General features: G+C 41.7%; 1 protein-coding gene and 1 long non-coding RNA gene across 2 annotated transcripts in view; one reads left to right on the top strand and one right to left on the bottom strand.

The window, feature by feature from the left end:
* Positions 1-8789, top strand: part of LOC126966157 (baculoviral IAP repeat-containing protein 6-like) — a 312407-nt gene extending 303618 nt beyond the window's left edge. The window contains exon 8 of the transcript XR_007729671.1: positions 7290-8789. The gene's annotated coding sequence lies outside the window, so the exon portion shown is untranslated. The remainder of the gene's footprint in view (positions 1-7289) is intronic.
* A 1519-nt stretch (positions 8790-10308) lies between these two features.
* On the bottom strand, positions 10309-16783 carry LOC126966190 (uncharacterized). Its single transcript, XR_007729676.1, has 4 exons — positions 16581-16783; positions 15326-15422; positions 12758-12940; positions 10309-11098 (listed from the first exon to the last, which is right to left on the bottom strand). It is a non-coding gene; the product is annotated as an uncharacterized LOC126966190 (long non-coding RNA).
* Between the last annotated feature and the right edge of the window lie 3848 nt (positions 16784-20631).

The following is a 20631-nucleotide window of genomic DNA, read 5'->3' as shown; positions in this document are numbered from 1 at the left end:
TGGCCAGTGTGTGTGTGTGTGTAGTGCTGGACATGTCGCGCCACATCGCGCTGTACGTGTGCGTGCTCCGCGCGGCGCGGGCGCTGCACGCGGCCCGCTGCCGCCGCCTGGCGCCCGCCGTGCGCAAGCTGCCCGCGCTGCTCGCCAGCATGAGCCGCACCACCAACTCGTACGCGGCCAAGCTCAGGTAGGCCCCAGTGGCCAGTGTGTGTGTGTGTGTAGTGCTGGACATGTCGCGCCACATCGCGCTGTACGTGTGCGTGCTCCGCGCGGCGCGGGCGCTGCACGCGGCCCGCTGCCGCCGCCTGGCGCCCGCCGTGCGCAAGCTGCCCGCGCTGCTCGCCAGCATGAGCCGCACCACCAACTCGTACGCGGCCAAGCTCAGGTAGGCCCCAGTGGCCAGTGTGTGTGTGTGTGTAGTGCTGGACATGTCGCGCCACATCGCGCTGTACGTGTGCGTGCTCCGCGCGGCGCGGGCGCTGCACGCGGCCCGCTGCCGCCGCCTGGCGCCCGCCGTGCGCAAGCTGCCCGCGCTGCTCGCCAGCATGAGCCGCACCACCAACTCGTACGCGGCCAAGCTCAGGTAGGCCCCAGTGGCCAGTGTGTGTGTGTGTGTAGTGCTGGACATGTCGCGCCACATCGCGCTGTACGTGTGCGTGCTCCGCGCGGCGCGGGCGCTGCACGCGGCCCGCTGCCGCCGCCTGGCGCCCGCCGTGCGCAAGCTGCCCGCGCTGCTCGCCAGCATGAGCCGCACCACCAACTCGTACGCGGCCAAGCTCAGGTAGGCCCCAGTGGCCAGTGTGTGTGTGTGTGTAGTGCTGGACATGTCGCGCCACATCGCGCTGTACGTGTGCGTGCTCCGCGCGGCGCGGGCGCTGCACGCGGCCCGCTGCCGCCGCCTGGCGCCCGCCGTGCGCAAGCTGCCCGCGCTGCTCGCCAGCATGAGCCGCACCACCAACTCGTACGCGGCCAAGCTCAGGTAGGCCCCAGTGGCCAGTGTGTGTGTGTGTGTAGTGCTGGACATGTCGCGCCACATCGCGCTGTACGTGTGCGTGCTCCGCGCGGCGCGGGCGCTGCACGCGGCCCGCTGCCGCCGCCTGGCGCCCGCCGTGCGCAAGCTGCCCGCGCTGCTCGCCAGCATGAGCCGCACCACCAACTCGTACGCGGCCAAGCTCAGGTAGGCCCCAGTGGCCAGTGTGTGTGTGTGTGTAGTGCTGGACATGTCGCGCCACATCGCGCTGTACGTGTGCGTGACAGTGAACGCAGAAATCGGAACTCTGACCCCCAGTGGGGCCGGCACTTTAAATACACAAACAATGAAAAGCATTAGTTGCAGTAAATGTTTGTGTTTCTCTGGGGTTCTACTGCTTTTGTACGTATTTCTATTCCATGATCAAAAAGCTTTTATACTGCTGTGTTAGAGTATGAGCGCTGGCGTTATTACACACTAGTGAGACATACTAACTTATAATAAGTCGCAGTGTGACAGGAACATCACTTTCTGATCGTGGTTGATCACGGTACGATTTTTATGTTGCCATTTTATATATTGATAAGATATTAAAAAATTATCGCTTAATATAAATATACAAGAAATAAAAAAAACTAAAAAAGGAATACTGTTAAAGCTCTTTTCTCCCTCAGAGTGCCATTTATTTCCGGAGCAGTCATGATACTGTATTATTTGAAGTGAACAAAAATTGTCACTAATTCACATAAACAAACTCCATAATATCTTTTGTCATAATAAAATGCTCGCAAAATACCTTTATCTATTTACGATGTGTGTGGATTGATGCATCTACTGTACTCAATAACTCTTGATTTTCTGTAATCCTTTACATTTTCTTTTTTTGACTTGTGTTAGGCGTTGAGTATTTGACGTTTGAGTATATTTGTTGCTGTAAATGATTTGTAAAAAGATGAAGCTGTAAATGTTGATTTAAAAGAGTGGGAATGAGCTTCTTGTGACTTTTCATTAAAGCTCAACCGTTTTCGAAGTGGCGGTTGATATAAAAAGAAAAGAAAACTTTTGACCTATATGAATAGTGATTTTGATTTGATTTGACAGGCTACCACATAACCTATCAGGCCTATCACATCGATTTGTCGTGCCACCATTCCAACCAACCATCATTTGATTGCATGTTACAGAATGAGCAAAAAGAACATATTTGGAAAGATGACGTATAGCCAAAGATTCAGTACATCGAGTAACTCTGACTTATCGGAAGAGGATGAGGGACTCGCTTCGCTCATAGCTGACATTCAGGTATCTAATCCTTTTGTGATAACCCGTCTCTATTTATAAATCATACAGCTACAACATTGACTTACAATAAACGCGTCTATTAGGCAGAGTTTTCATACAGTTGTGTTTCGACCGCGCTTTGAATACAACGCCACGCAATGATAGGGGTCAGTGGAAAACTGTAAATAACAGCATATTATCCAAACTTAAAATGAGATGTTGATGGACTGTCGTATTTGAGATAAGTACTTATTTAAATTAATAAAATTGTGTAACCAACTCGACGTTTTATATCATTTTGCTAAATAATGACTAAACTGCTGATACAAAATGTTCTTGCCTCGAGTTCGCGTCCGACTCGCTCGTGACTTCGAACATTACTGCCATTAAATAAGATGTTAATTTGAATGTTTATTTTGATGTTATGTATAAGTTAATATATAAGTACGTATATATAGCTCGTATCATACACCCTATATATTATTTATAAATCAAGCATGGTCTCGGGATGATACCCTGTAGAGGGCATGGCTTTTGGAGTGAACTTAGCATTCTGTTGGAGATTGCATTATATGAATACTGATTTCAGGTAACATCTGCGTTAATGTGTCGTTCAGAAAACGAATCCGACAATGTGGGACTAGCGCGGTCCATATACGGGGCGAGTCGGGAGGCGAGGTATATCGAACTGATGCGCACCATGCAGTTTGGTGAGTACTATAACACTACATTCTCATACATAGTGGGAGGCTCCTTTGCACAGGATGCCGGCTAGATTATGGGAACCACAACGGCGCCTTTTTCTGCTGTGAAGCAGTAATGAGTAAGCATTATTGTGATTCGGTCTGAAGGGTGCCTTAGCCAGTGAAATACCTGGGGGAATGAGACTTAACATCTTACGTTTCAAGGTGACGAGCGCAATTGTAGTGCCGCTCGGAGATTTTGGGTTTTTCAAGAATCCTGAGCGGCACTGCATTGTAACGGGCAGGGCGTATCAATTACCATCAGCTGAACGTCTTCCTCGTCCCGTCCCTTATTTTCATAAAAGAAATGCGTTATCGTGTGTGATGTGTCTTGTTATTGATATTGTCGGGTGCCGCAGAAACATTCGAGATGATATCGGAGGACGGGGAGGGCGGGTTCAAGTTCACGGTGCCGTACCACTTCGAGGGCACGGTGCGCGCGGCGGGCCAGCGCTCGCACCCGGCGCGCATGAAGCGCCTGGCGCAGGAGGCGGCCACCCTGGCCACCAGCCTGCCGCTCTCGTACTCCTCCTCCGTGTTCGTGCGCACCGACACCGACCGCCTGGACATTATGAAGGTACTCTCGCCTCTCTGGTCACCGTCTGGTGACGTCTGAAGAGATGTTTGATGCGATTTCTGCACTAGAACCCATAGGCGACAAACTAAAATATCATCCTCACTATCTGAACATGTGCGACCGACAATCTACCAATCAGTAGTGCAACCCGAAACAAATATTTCATTGTTGCTTCAGTGATTGTGTGAGGAGACAAACACTATTCGGACTCTGCGGGCCTGCAATGAACTCTTATTGCGATTCAATTGACAACCTAAAATGACCTGCTTTGCTATTTCGTACCACGACCTGATTAGAGCTATCTAATTTAGGCTGACGCCAAATCAACTGATTAAATCGCAGTGATGTCAATTGGATGTCAAAAAATATATCAAGTGAATCGCAAACTGATTTAGTTCGTTCATTCATTCGTACATGAGGTAATATTTCAACATAAACTGGATAGCTTATGTGTCAAAGTGAGCGATTCGAAAAAAGTTACTACTTAGAGGAAAGTGAATCATCGTGTTGTTAATAACTTTGAAAAATAGGGAAAACATATAGAAATGGAAAATTTTATTGATGAAAGATGCGATGACCAAAAATGAAAATTTTGTATTTTCATTTTTGGTTACAGACGATGCAGTAAGGGCCCGGGCTATAGCCTGTTCGCAAGAACGAATTAAAAAAAATGAACTCTATCGTGCTGTCAAATCAAACATCAATGGAGGTGCGTTCATAACTCGTTATTTTTACGAAAACAGCTAAGCAAATATTTAATTAGTAATTCAAAGAACAATATTTATTTATATTACTGATATTTAATAACTACAAAAAAGGGCTTAATGGTTTATAATTTGACGTTATAAAGCGCAATTTTAAAATGTATTTGTAGTATTTTCTACGCAAAAAAAACCTCTAAAATCATATCATTTTAGGTTTCGAAACGCAACGCATATGGTTCGAGTAAGAGAAACAAACTTATGCAACGACTGTAGAGCGTCATCTCTTTCTCTCACCGCGGACCACAGACAAATTTATTTCGTTCATTCTTCATAAGCGATCTAAGCGCCATTCAGTAAAAGGCAGTTCATGGTACGAATTTTAGTGATTCAGTTTAGGTACCTAAACTGAACTGCATCGGAATCGCATCGCTTATTAAAAGTTGATGGTATGCCCTCTGGACTCGTATGTGTGTTAATCCGAATTGGAGTCGACTTTATAGCTCCTAGGAGTTGAAAATACAGGGTATTATCGTTAACCTTAAAAAAAGGAAACTAAAACCTTTCTACTTATCCCATACCAAATGTGTGTAAGTGTTTTGGATATTTCCCGTTTGATTTAAAAAAAAGTTATTGATGTCATTTTACTGATTAGGCAATCAGTTATTTTTTTTTATTCTGTCATAGTTACAGAATAATCGCCTGGTCACAATTAACGATTACATCCTGTATATATGTATATAGGTGGTGTGATTGTCAGCAGGCTGTTCACTGGTTTCCATTGGCAGGTCCTGATCACGGGCCCGCAATCAAGTTTGCTGTCAGCTGAGCACTACGCAACATGGTCAGCGCGTATGATACGCGTTAGGCTCGACCGATATCAGCTCTGACCGTCGGTCGAGCACTAAATGTACCATAAAGTGATTTTGATATGATGTTTGTATGTCCAGGTGCTGGTGTCGATCCAGTCGCTGATCCTGGTGCCTGAGCCGTACTTCAACGAGCCGGGGTACGAGCGCAGCCGCGGCACGTGCGTGGGCACCTTGGCCTCGCTCGAGTACAACTCCAACATCTACCAGGCGTGCGTGCGCTGGGCCATGCTCGACCAGCTGCGCTCGCCCGAGCCCTGCTTCCGGGAGGTACTTCCTCTCTAGTTATTTATTATTCATTACTATATTCTATTCATTTCATCATCATGATCATCAGCCGGAAGACGTCCACTATTGGACAAAGGCCTGCCCCAAAGATCTCCACGCCGATCGGTCCTGCGATGCCCTCATCCAATGTATTCCAGCAATGTATGCAATCTTGACTAGATCGTCAGTCCATCTCTCTGGGGCTGCCAACACTGCGTTTTCCGTGGTAGCCATTCGAGGACTTTATTCAGTTATACAGGATGTAAAGTGTGACCAGGTGATTGTTCCGTAACTAACTAAAAACTAATAAACCGTGTTCTTCAATATCAGCATATCTTTTCAAATAAGGAAACTAAAAGCTTTTTACCATATGAGTCTTTATTATGGAGTAACAAATTATAAACAGAAATATGCCAAAATTTATTTGAATCAAAATTTATAGACACTGCGGGATGACAAAATATGATTATGATGTAATTTTTAGATTCTGAAGTCTCATATTGTGTAGTTGCACTTTGTTAAGACCTTGTTCAGTTTACTCGAGATAAATTATGAAGTAATTTGCTTAATCGAAGTTGTTTGTTCCTGCAGGTTATACAGACTCACTTTTGGATAAAACGGAACGAGATAATGCAAACCGTTGCGAACTGGATCACTGATCTCGAGGGGCAGAGCGGGGACGAGCGGACACACCGAACCATCAATCACAACCTGTGCGCACTCAAGGTGAGCACTCAACCTGCCATTTTACCAGTACATCCTTCAGACTTATTCAAAACGGTCAAGTCATAACTCGTTTCTGGTTTATCACAACTCATTATTTTTTAGTTTTGAGAACATGTATATCAATAAAATTTTCTCGTTGAGTTTCCAGAGTTCGAATTAAAATTCGGTTGTTCGATTATAATTAGCACAAACACGATTATTTCTGCATGTAATGAAAATAAATGAGGAATATTAAAACAATAACTAGTAACCATTCCAATCACACAATTAGTAAGTACACAATAAGTTAGTACACTATTAGTTAGCACACTATTAGTTAGTACACTGTTAGCTAGCACACTGTTAGCTAGCACACTATTAGTTAGTACACTATTAGTTAGTACACTATTAGTTAGTCCACTGTTAGCTAACAAATTAGTTAGCACACTATTAGTTAGTACACTGTTAGCTAGCACACTATTAGTTAGCACACTCTTAGTAAGTACACTATTAGTTAGTACACTGTTAGCTACCACACTATTAGTGAGCACACTCTTAGTTAGTACACTATTAGTAAGTACACTGTTAGCTAGCACACTATTAGTTAGCACACTCTTAGTTTGTACACTATTAGTTAGTACACTGTTAGCTAGCACACTATTAGTTAGCACATTCTTAGTTAGTACACTGTTAGCTAGCACACTATTAGTTAGCACACTCTTAGTTAGCACACTATTAGTTAGTCCACTGTTAGCTAACAAATTAGTTAGCACACTATTAGTTAGCACACTCTTAGTTAGTACACTGGTAGCTAGCATACTATTAGTTAGCACACTATTAGTTTTGTTTTATTTGCTTAGTTTTCAAGTAAACAATTTGATTGCAGCGGCACTATGTGAAGCTACAAGAGGAGCTGGCCAAGTTGCCGGTGCCCGCCGGCCTCGAAGATCTGGACGAGCCGTTCAAGTTAGCGGCCGCGCCCGGCCCCGCGCCGCTGCCCCGCCTGCCCGCCGCCGCCGCGCTGCTGGCGCCGAGCCCGCCCGCCTCGCCGCCGCCGCACGACGACGACGTGGTGGACCAGGACATGGAGAAGATCGTGTCCGAGGTGGTGGACTGAGCGGACTGCGGACGACAGCTGATACCACTCACGAGCGGGTGGACGGAAACTGGCGACACCAACTCGCGACACCCACTCGCGACACCTACTCGCGACACCCACTCGCGACACCCACAGTTTAATACATGTTTGTATGGACATTATTCAATTTGTCACTTAAAAAAATTTTGTTAACTTTTTTATAACCCGTTAAAGTAGATGAACGTTTCCATAATCCTAAGTTAGTTCGCGAGTTGATTGTGCCTGTCCAGAATAAAGATCTTTTCGTACTTGTAAAAACAGATAAAAAATATGTTAATTAATCTCCAATGATTCCCGTTTTATCTTATCGTGGGAAACATTGGAGATGAGGGACTAAATAATTGGTGCAAATATTTAGTTTGAACACTACGAGTACGTGGATGTTGCATTTAGATTAGTTCTTGGGCGCATACGATCCAGTTTCAGCACAAACTGTTGTTAATAAAAAATGTAACTAAGGTTTGACGTGGACGTGATTACTGCTGCTGTTGGAATGATAAAGCTGGCTTGTCCTTAATAGTTCGTGTTTCTCCAATATGTGTATTCCGACCAGTGTGTAGGGCGCCCTTTATATATGTAAAGATGTTAGTGACACGTAGTTAATCGTAATTTATGTATATTATTATTATTATCCTTGCTGAGTTGAGACAACAACAATATAGCCGTCGCGATCCATGCGCTTGTAATTATTTGTATTTCTGTTTTGATTGTTTCATAGGTGAGTTAAGCGAGCGTTTAGCGTGTCTTTTAGTTAACATGTATTGTGATATTATAACGGGCTCACAGACCCGATAAGTTATTTTATGGCGTACACAAGCATTCGCTCGAGGTAGGGAAGTAGCCGGAGATTGGCTACCCCGTGTTTGTTTAGGGTTTTTGCACATTATACCGCATTACATGCGAGCGTACCACACGGATAGCAAGAGGTGAACCATCGAGCTATATTTTATTTGCTATTGATATTATAATATCATCATTCAAATGCTCCTTTTGCTATTATGCGAGAGCGCTATGGTATAAGTGTACGACGACCTTAAAACGACTCTGTACTGTATCCCCCACATACATTAAGAGTCTATTACATAAAGCCGAGTGTACATATACGTAACCAGTATCAGTGTCCAGCAGATGTTTTACTCAATCACTGGTTTCATATTAATTATACAGTATGTAATATATTATAAACGTTTTAAATTATAATTTACTGTACATATATTGTGTATCGAGTTTAAATTTTGTATTTAAGATGTATTTAGCGGTGTACAGTAGACGCTGTATGATGTTGTTTTAAAATTTATAATTACATTTTGTGAACTATGTACAGACGTAGTCCGCAATCATCTTAATCGTGATACCTCGGCTTGGTGTCGATCAGTTCGAGTCCAGATCTGTGGTTCCGATGTGTCAATCACTGTTTGCTACCAAATCAATGATTATGTTTTATTTGATGTAGGAATGACAGTAAGGGCTATATTATTTCATTGTGACACCATGGTAGCTCAACCAGTCGCCGCTACCAACTTAGTTGGTTACATTTAATGTAAGCCGCTCTATTAAGAGCTGCTCATCTGGTGTCCGTTTGGTTACGTAACCAATTTGGTGGCGGGACCAGCATGTTGTCCCGATGAAATATTGTAATGTTTTCAAATATTAAAACTTGCAAGAAATTCTCATTGAAATGTGTAAGACCATTTGGGGAAATTAACTTTGCGCAACGCATCACTATTGTTATTGTCGAAGAACAACTCGACCTCTCGTGATTTATCGGCATCGGAAAATATTTATTTTTGTCTCTGTAGTATTTTCCATGTAGTGCAATTTTATCATTGTGGTGGAATTAGAAATAAGTTTTATTGGGTTGTATTCCTTACTGTTTTGCATTTGGTTTTGTGCCAATATAAAGCTATAACTTTAAAATGGTTATTAGCACTTTCCTTTTTTATCGACATTTAAAAAAATGATTATTGCCATGAGCATTTTCATAAAAACAGAATGATGTCAAAATGTAATGAATATAAGTTCATCTTTTAACCTATTCAGTACACAAACAATATCTGTGTCAGATCTGTCTGTTAAGCAATTGCATATTAGTCATGTTTTATATTTCTATATATCTAATGAGTATAATATCTATGTTCCTAAATTATTTATGATTCGATACCCCTCCGCACATTGCTTGCGGATTATTTTAAGTAAATGTTCCCAACCGTTCTTCGTTATCATTGCATCATTAACACATTCCTTGATTAAGAAAGCTTCTAATGTTATATTTGGCTTACCACCGAGTAGATTTGAACGGTTAATTCTCAGACTACGAAAGAGTGAAACATTAATTACCATACTGGTTGTTCAAACATCAGTGGTTGACAGTTGATAAACAAATGAATTGATTGCTTGGTTACAAGAGCAAATAATGTGATACATCATCAACCTATGACGTTCTATACACACATAAGGAAGTATCATTCGCAGTCTGATAGCGGAACGGCAAAAGTGTGCTTAAAGATAATGTAAGCACACTTTTCTTCTTAGTCGTATGTCAACTGTCACTGTCCGAATCAAACCTGAACTGAATAAATGTTTTACATTGCTGCTTATTGACAAATGATATTTCAATCAACTGGAGTAAAGGCAGCAATGTATAGTATCTTAGCTTATTATGATGTAATTTGTGGCATGTTCCATATTTGGCTTTGTTTTTATGCGACGTGATTTGTCTATATGTATAGAACGTCATTGTAGTCGACAGATCTAATTTGCCTACTTATATTCTATGACAAGTTTATATTGTATTGACGATTGATATTGCATGAACCCAGAGTTGTTATTTAAATCTGACGAGTATTTTTTTAAAGTTATATTAAAACAAATTTTATAAACAAGAGTTCAGTTATAAGCTACAAATGAACGGTTTTGGGTCTACAATTGTGTGCAGTTACGTGGAGCGTGTTGCCTCGCTTTTGTTGCTGACTGTACTTCGTGGGCGGTTATATCGGCCCGACTCAATTTCGTTTTTTGTTTTATATACTAACTGTGAAATTTGGGATGTAAATAAAATTTATGTTACAGCATTATTTTGTTTTATTTCAGTAAAATATAATTATGAGAATAATATAATTGACAGAATGACAATGGATTGCTACCCGGTTACCGGATATCTCTGTACCTGTTGCATGACGTCACATCGTTGGTTTGTTACGGTCGCGGTGTGCAAAACAAGCATCACTAGGATATTGTTATTACGAATTATTAAAAAAATATTTATTTTGTCAGTATTATAGATTGATGTTAATGTGTGTTGTGTGCTGATAATTATTATTATGGGAAATCAATGAATGAATCTGGATTAAGTATAAAAATATTTTTTTACATAAATTAACAGACTACAGAACTATTAACAACAAAAGCAAAGCAGTTATAGCACGAACATATCACGACATAGGTACACCTAACGGTCATGAAACTGCAAACCGTACTGACGCAACAGGGGTGAAAGAGGTACGGGATGGAGCTTCACGTTCCAGCGAGGTCCAGAGATAATGTGACCGTGTAGTAGTGAGTCTTAAATATTATTATTATACATATTGTTATTTAACATTATTATAATTTAGTGAATAACATGACATAGATCAAATTGATAATATATCTAATAAAGATAATCTAAAAAGATCAAAAAGTGAATCAAAGTACATTCTTATGCTGTATTAAGTTGTTTCTCATAAGTTAATTAATATAAGGTTTAATTTATATTAGTGTAGTGTCATTCGCAGGAACTAAGTTACTTCCAGTGATCTCTGTCCCTTTCTTCAAATTTCGGCCAGCGTTCATGCATGACTTACAACAAAATCTGGTTAGATGGAAAAATTAAAGAATTAAATACATATACTATGTATTATTTTTGGAAAACTTACAGCTAAGCTACTACATGATAAAATTTTGAGAGATGTCAAATAGGAATAGGAGGAGAAACGAGCGTACGGGTCACCGTGTTAAGATTGCCTAACACTAGGTGTTACACCGCCGCCTACATTCTCTTGCAACACCACAGGAATCACAGGAGCGTTGCCGGCCTTTAAGGAAGGTGCACGTGCTTTGTTTGAAGGTACCCACGTCGTATCGTTGCGGAAAAACCGCAGAAGGAAGCTTTTGTTGTACGTGGAAGAAAGTTCCTTGAAAATCGCACTGTGGAGGAACCCTCCATACATCCTGATGGTGGGGATGATATCCTTATTTGTGGTGTGTCGTGCGAAGGTAGAATTTGGCGGCAGGAATCAGGTGAAAAAGCTCTTCGGAACACTCCCCGTGATAAATGCGGTAGAAGACACACAATGAAGCGACATCTCCTCGCCACGCCACGTGATCGAGACGTTCACAGAGCACTGGGTCCTTGACAATTCGGTCAAATGGTTCGAGCTGATACTGTAGTGCGCCAGGCCAGAGATGACAGCAATAATCCATTTGTGATCGGACCTGCGCTTTGCAGAGTGCTAGAATTTGGGCCGGCTTGAATTATTGCCGAGCTCTATTTATGACGCCCAGCTTCTTTCGAAGCTAATTTGGCTTTGCCGTCCAGATGACTACGGAAATGGCATTACTTGGCGTTGTATTCAAAGCGCGCTCGAAACACAGCTGAATGAAAACTGCCTAAAATATACTTCATAGAACGCCATTAAGTGAAATGAGACTGTATGCATATACTACATAGAACGCCATTCAGTGAAATGAGACTGTATGCATATACTACATAGAACACCATTCAATGACTTGAGACTGTATGCATATACTACATAGAACACCATTCAATGACTTGAGACTGTATACATATACTACATAGAACACCATTCAATGACTTGAGACTGTATGCATATACTACATAGAACACCATTCAATGACTTGAGACTGCATGCATATAGTACATAGAACACCATTCAATGACTTGAGACTGTATGCATATACTACATAGAACACCATTCAATGACTTGAGACTGTATGCATATACTACATAGAACACCATTCAATGACTTGAGACTGCATGCATATAGTACATAGAACACCATTCAATGACTTGAGACTGCATGCATAAAGTACATAGAACACCATTCAATGACTTGAGACTGCATGCATATAGTACATAGAACACCATTCAATGACTTGAGACTGCATGCATATACTACATAGAACACCATTCAATGACTTGAGACTGTATACATATACTACATAGAACACCATTCAATGACTTGAGACTGTATACATATACTACATAGAACACCATTTAGTTACTAAAGTCTGATTTGCATTGTAACGTTGTCTTATGAATCGAGATCGCGTGCCCTAAGTCATATGAGTTGAGATTGAGTGAGACACGACATCGAGCGCTATGTTAGCCTACAAAGAAAGAAGACGGCGAACAAATGCTAGTTAAAGACCTACCCTGTCTTTCGTTCCATAACTTTCCTTCCCTGTCGTTGTTATATTATATGAACCTGGCTTTAAAAGATAAACTTACGTAGAATAGAAACGGTGTTGGCAGAAATTGCTGCGCACTATGAGTTCACAGTCGGCGAAGGAAGCGTTGTCATTGCACTCTGACGGGATGTTCAGTCCTGAAACATCTCTGTCCTCCACCCTTTCTTCAAATATTGATGTCGGATCAATATGGCCAGCGTTCATGCATGACTTACAACAAAACCTGGTTAGATGGAAAAATTAAAGAATTAAATACATATACTATGTATTATTTTTGGAAAACTTACAGCTAAGCTACTACATGATAAAATTTTGAGAGATGTCAAATAGGAATAGGAGGAGAAACGAGCGTACGGGTCACCGTGTTAAGATTGCCTAACACTAGGTGTTACACCGCCGCCTACATTCTCTTGCAACACCACAGGAATCACAGGAGCGTTGCGGCCTTTAAGGAAGGTGCACGTGCTTTGTTTGAAGGTACCCACGTCGTATCGTTGCAGAAAAACCGCAGAAGGAAGCTTTTGTTGTACGTGGAAGAAAGTTCCTTGAAAATCGCACTGTGGAGGAACCCTCCACACATCCTGATGGTGGGGATGATATCCTTATTTGTGGTGTGTCGTGCGAAGGTAGAATTTGGCGGCAGGAATCAGGTGAAAAAGCTCTTCGGAACACTCTCCGTGATAAATGCGGTAGAAGACACACAATGAAGCGACATCTCCTCGCCACGCCACGTGATCGAGACGTTCACAGAGCACTGGGTCCTTGACAATTCGGTCAAATGGTTCGAGCTGATACTGTAGTGCGCCAGGCCAGAGATGACAGCAATAATCCATTTGTGATCGGACCTGCGCTTTGCAGAGTGCTAGAATTTGGGCCGGCTTGAATTATTGCCGAGCTCTATTTATGACGCCCAGCTTCTTTCGAAGCTAATTTGGCTTTGCCGTCCAGATGACTACGGAATTGGCATTGCTTGGCGTTGTATTCAAAGCGCGCTCGAAACACAGCTGAATGAAAACTGCCTAAAATATACTTCATAGAAATTCAGTGAAATGAGACTGTATGCATATACTACATAGAACACCATTCAATGACTTGAGACTGTATGCATATACTCCATAGAACACCATTCAATGACTTGAGACTGTATACATATACTACATAGAACACCATTCAATGACTTGAGACTATATGCATATACTACATAGAACACCATTCTATGACTTGAGACTGTATACATATACTACATAGAACACCATTCAATGACTTGAGACTGTATGCATATACTACATAGAACACCATTCAATGACTTGAGACTGCATGCATATAGTACATAGAACACCATTCAATGACTTGAGACTGTATGCATATACTACATAGAACACCATTCAATGACTTGAGACTGCATGCATATACTACATAGAACACCATTCAATGACTTGAGACTGCATGCATATACTCCATAGAACACCATTCAATGACTTGAGACTGTATACATATACTACATAGAACACCATTCAATGACTTGAGACTATATGCATATACTACATAGAACACCATTCTATGACTTGAGACTGTATACATATACTACATAGAACACCATTCAATGACTTGAGACTGTATGCATATACTACATAGAACACCATTCAATGACTTGAGACTGCATGCATATAGTACATAGAACACCATTCAATGACTTGAGACTGTATGCATATACTACATAGAACACCATTCAATGACTTGAGACTGCATGCATATAGTACATAGAACACCATTCAATGACTTGAGACTATATGCATATACTACATAGAACACCATTCTATGACTTGAGACTGTATACATATACTACATAGAACACCATTCAATGACTTGAGACTGTATGCATACACTACATAGAACACCATTCAATGACTTGAGACTGCATGCATATAGTACATAGAACACCATTCAATGACTTGAGACTGTATGCATATACTACATAGAACACCATTCAATGACTTGAGACTGCATGCATATAGTACATAGAACACCATTCAATGACTTGAGACTGTATGCATATACTACATAGAACACCATTCAATGACTTGAGACTGTATGCATATACTACATAGAACACCATTCAATGACTTGAGACTGCATGCATATAGTACATAGAACACCATTCAATGACTTGAGACTGCATGCATATAGTACATAGAACACCATTCAATGACTTGAGACTGCATGCATATAGTACATAGAACACCATTCAATGACTTGAGACTGCATGCATATACTACATAGAACACCATTCAATGACTTGAGACTGTATACATATACTACATAGAACACCATTCAATGACTTGAGACTGTATACATATACTACATAGAACACCATTTAGTTACTAAAGTCTGATTTGCATTGTAGCGTTGTCTTATGAATCGAGATCGCGTGCCCTAAGTCATATGAGTTGAGATTGAGTGAGACACGACATCGAGCGCTATGTTAGCCTACAAAGAAAGAAGACGGCGAACAAATGCTAGTTAAAGACCTACCCTGTCTTTCGTTTCATAACTTTCCTTCCCTGTCGTTGTTATATTATATGAACCTGGCTTTAAAAGATAAACTTACGTAGAATAGTAACGGTGTTGGCAGAACTTGCTGCGCACTATGAGTTCACAGTCGGCGAAGGAAGCGTTGTCATTGCACTCTGACGGGATGTTCAGTCCTGAAACACGAAAGGTAGTAAAAGTATCTTCAAGTATGATTGTTGTTATTGACATATTGTGTGATTAGGTTTGATGGTAAATTGAATGAATCGCTCGACTATATTGCCCAAAGAAGAAATTCAGTAGAGCTATGTATATTATTTACATTTATATAGCTGGAATTTTCTCAATATTAGTAGCAATTTTATTACAAGTATCTTACGCTTAAGTAACCTACGCATAATTATTATGTTATCATAAGATAAAATATTTTTGTTTTGATGAGCAGTAGGCAGAACTAACAGCTTTATTAGGTATCTTCTTTTAGTATGTTAACCATAATTTTGTTATTAAGTTAATTATTAATAGATATGTAATCTTCAAAAAGTTTATTATTAGTAGAACATTCATGTAAGTACCTAATAAACTCCCGATTATATTTTATATGGTAGATTATATCTAATAATATGTAAAAGGTTTAAAGTCGACTTTAAAAATGATTTTATTATTTTATAAAATATAGCAACCTGTACTAATGTTTAGCTAAAAAAAAGGACATATCCATGTAATAGAATTATATACAATTCTTTTACAAGGCATGGAAGACACTTAGAGGCAATCGCATCAAGGTACCCCTGTTCTTTCATACATAAATAACTTTATGTATTATAAAATTGCAAGTTTACCTAATACATATTTTGACGTACCTATATTATTAAACACACAATAAAATATGTATTATTACAATTACACATTACAATTAAAGATTATTCGAGAATTTCTATGATTATTAAATATATTAATTCCAATAGATAACCCATCTCTCAAGTTCAAGGTTTCGCTTCAGTTCTACTGGAGTTAGGCTCATAAAAAAGAATGAGAATGGCTTTATTTAAAGGAAAGTGATATAATATAAAAGACACCTAACTACCCACCTACTTATGTACTTCATATTTAAAGTTTGCAAAGGGTCGCGGGTTCGATTCGTGTTCAAGTCTGATACGACTTGCTTTATGTCTTCGTCTGCGTCTAAAATATTTTTGGGACTCAAAAATGGAGATGTAATAAATGATTCCGATGGAGTAAATATTAATTAGTTAATGTACTTATTGCTTGCCACGTATTCTCTTTGTTACCATAAAAGATACTGGGAATCCTGATGAGATAAAATCACTTACCATTTAAAGGCACTGCTGCTACGAAGGAAAAACTTACAAGAAATACTAGAGCTATTATTAATCTGTGCATTTTTAAACAAGTTTTATTTTAAGAAAAATACTATTGTACCGTTGAATAAACAGTTTGAGCTCTGATTGAAACGATAGTGTATCTGCGGAGTTCCAGTTAGAAATAAACTTGATTGTTGGCAGTACGATAACATATATATTATAATCACTGTATTCAGAGACACTACCAGCATATGACCTTATAACTTTGTTATGAAAATCACTTATCTTCGGGTGATAACGCGGCTTTTTATAATATCACGCCACTTTAAGAAAGCAGGGATCAAATATATTATGTGTCGGTTTTGTATGTTTCCACTTGTAAACTGGAATTATTTCTTGCTTATCTCTATATCCTACATGAGCCACAAGTTGCCTTATTCAAGCTTTTTATATAACAACACATGTTATTGAGTACTGCACAGTTTTCCTTTCAGTAAGATGTACCTACGTCTCTTTAAAATAGGTACGCATGTCATATATTCCTGTAAATTAATCAAGTATTTTCATTCTTTAAATAGACACATGTAAGAAACCAATAGTCGAAAATCCAAAAGCAACGGTACCATAATGGCGCCTATTTCTGCCGTGAAGCAGGAATGTGTAAACATGACTGTGTTTCGGCCTGAAAGACGCCGCAGCTGGTGAAATTACTGGGCAAATGAGACTTAACATCATATGTCTCAAGGTGACGAATGCAAATTGTTGTGCCGCATGGAATTTTTGGTTTCTCAATTCCTATTTATCATATTAGTAGGATTTTAGGGTAAAATTATTTAGCTATATATATGAAGTTTCATTAAACTTTCCCCACACCCCGCCCGCAATCGCCCGACCGCTCGCGCGCCCGTGCCTTTAGAACAGAGACCCGGACTACAACATAATATCGGCATAACTATTCAAATATTTGTCCAAATAATGTAGTATTTGCCCCCTAACGTGGACTTTTGCAATAACTTTTACAGTATAATTCAATCCAGTTAAAACGCCGTCCACCACCACCTTGAGACGGCGCAGCCGGCCTTATGTTTCCTTACGGAGACGCAGATATCTCGACCTAGCGATATGTCATATTTAACGTACCCCGGGTACAAAATTGAGCACAATTTTTTACCTCATACCGGGGTATGTGTGTACGTTAGGGAGGATATCTACTGTCGCCGTCTCGGCAATTTTGAGGGTAGGGACCTGTCTACTCTCTGGCTCCGCGTAGATTTAGAGGACCGCGTCCGCATGCGTGTGTCTACAGGTCCCATAGTGGTAACGCAGAAACCGATCATCTCATGGGCTGTGTTCAAGCGGCATTGACGACTGCACAGATCCCCTCCGCTGAAATTGTAGTCTTGGGTGATTTCAAAGGGCACAATGCCGAATGGCTCGATCACGTACCACAGACTACACAGGGCGATCTGTGCTTAATTTTGCATTTTTCGTATGGTCTGTCTCAATTGGTTGAGTTGCCAACGCGGCTCCCGGATGTGGATAGCCACATGCCGTCCAATAAGGACCTTCTGCTGACTACACATCCCAATGTTTACCAGGTCTTTGTCGACGCCCCTCTCGGAACGTCCGACCATTGCCTGATCAGCAGTGTAGTGCCTATCCGACGCCAACGTCGCAGACCACCTACCGTGTTTGGCACTACAAGTCAGCAGATTGGGATAGGATGCGTTCCTTTTTTGCATCCTACTCTTGGGACAGGGTTTGTTTCCCTTCGGATGATCCTAGTGCCTGCGCCGTTGCAGGAGCCGATGTGATACTACAGGGAATGGATACCAAGCTCTGTGGTACCGATCGGTTGCAGATCACAGCCCTCGTTCGATGCGTCAGTTAAAGCAGCAACTGACTGCAAAAAACAGGCATATCGAACTTGGGTTGCGGCGCTTTGCACAAAGGATCTGAACTGCAAAGTTCTTAAGAGGAAATATAACCGTGCATCCAGATTTTTTAAACGGCAAATCGCCCCTGCGACGTCAAAGCACGTCGTCAAAATCGGCGAGCAGCTTTCCAGTTACCCGACCGGAACATGCAAGTTCTGGTCGTTGTCAAAAGCTGCTCTTGGTAACTTCAACCAGCCGTCCATGCTGCCGTTGCACATGAGGAATGACAGCCTGGCCCATACGGCAAAAGAGAAAGCCGATATCCTGTGCGCTCTTTTCGCCTCCAACTCGACTCTTGACGACAGCGGAAAAACACCGCCTACCATCCGCGGTGTCAGATCTCTATGCCTGAAGTACAGTTCAGACAGAAAACTGTTAGGTGAGCTCTGTTTTCGTTGGACGTCAGGAAGTCGAGCGGGCCGGATGACATTTCTCCAATCGTGCTTGGAACGTGTGCCCCTGAGTTGACGCCGGTGCTAAATCGTTTATTCCGGCACTCTTATTCCAAAGGCATAGTCCCTTACTCATGGAAGTCAGCCCTTGTCCATCCGATCCAAAAAAAGGAGACAGTTCACATCTGGCAAACTACAGGCCTATTGCTATTACCTCCCTGCTCTCCCAAATCATGGAGAGCATAATTAGCCGCCAGCTCTTGGTATACCTTCAGGGTCACCAGGTGATCAACGACCGTCAATACGGCTTTCGTCATGGTCGGTCGGCAGGTGATCTTCTGGTATACCTAACACATAGATGGGCGGCGGCTATTGAAAGCAAGCGGGAAGGCCTGGCAGTTGGCCTGGATATAGTGAAGGCCTTTTATCGTGTATGGCACAAGGCGCTCCTCTCAAAACTTCCATCATTTGGGCTTCCCGAGAGATTGTGCAAGTGGACCTCCAGCTTCCTCACTGGGCGCAGCATACAGGTCGTTGTCGACGGATATTGCTCGAACCCGAAGCCCGTGAATGCTGGAGTGCCCCAAGGCTGTGTGCTATCTCCCACGCTGTTTCTTCTGCATATCAATGATATGTTGGGCACCTCCAACATACATTGCTATGCAGACGACAGCACTGGTGATGCCATATACACGGGCCATGCAGGTCTCTCTAGGGAAATCGTCGACCAATGCCGCAAAACTTGTGTCTTCTATCGAGTCCTCTCTTGAGAAGGTCGCGGAATGGGCTAAATTGAACCTTGTCCAATTTAACCCCCAGAAGACTCAAGTTTGCGCGTTTACCACTAAAAAAAAATCCATTTCTCGTATCAACACTCTTCGACAACACTTCCTTTAAAGCCTCGCCTAGTATCGGAATACTAGGTTTCGAAATTGCGAGCGATTCCCAATTTCGTGGCCATCTGGAGGGCAAAGCCAATTTGGCTTCGAAAAAACTGGGCGTCATTAATAGAGCACAGCAATACTTCAAGCCGGCCCACATTCTAGCGCTCTACAAGCGCTGGTCCGGCCACACATGAAGTTAGGATATCATCCCCACCATCTGGATGTGTGGCGGCCCTCCACAGAGCGGTTTTCAAGGAGCTTTCTTCCACGTACTACAAAGCTGAGGAATGAACTTCCTTGTGCGGTGTTTCCTGGATGATACGATATGGGTACCTTCAAAAAAAGCTGCACCTTCCTTTAAGGCCGGCAACGCTCCTGTAATTCCTCTGTTGTTGCAAGAGATTGTGGGTGGCGGTGATCACTTTACAACAGGTGACCCGTACGCTCGTTTGTCCTCCTATTCCATAAAAAGTCCTGAACGGCACTGCATTGTAATCGGCAGGGCGTACCAATTACCATCAGCTGAACGTCCCGCTCGTCTCGTCCCTTATTTGCATTTAAAAAAAAGCAAAATCGTTGTTCCTCTTTGTCACTCTTGTGGAGAACAAACGTGATAACTTCATGTATCTTGGATGGAATTTTATAGTCGATAATCGCGGAAACATAGCAGCTGATGTTTTAACCAAAACGCACTTAATTGTGACCTCTAGCCTCAGATAGTGTTAGTGAAATTAGCTTGTTTGTGATGATAAGCTCTGCGACTGTCAACTGCTCTGATATTATTGTTTTATTTCATGGAATATGAAGACTATGTTACGATACTCAGAAAGAAGACAACAACACTCTT

This window comes from Leptidea sinapis, chromosome 9, assembly GCF_905404315.1.
Source record: "Leptidea sinapis chromosome 9, ilLepSina1.1, whole genome shotgun sequence".
NCBI lineage: Eukaryota > Metazoa > Arthropoda > Insecta > Lepidoptera > Pieridae > Leptidea > Leptidea sinapis.
This window is presented reverse-complemented; position numbering and strand designations above follow the sequence as displayed.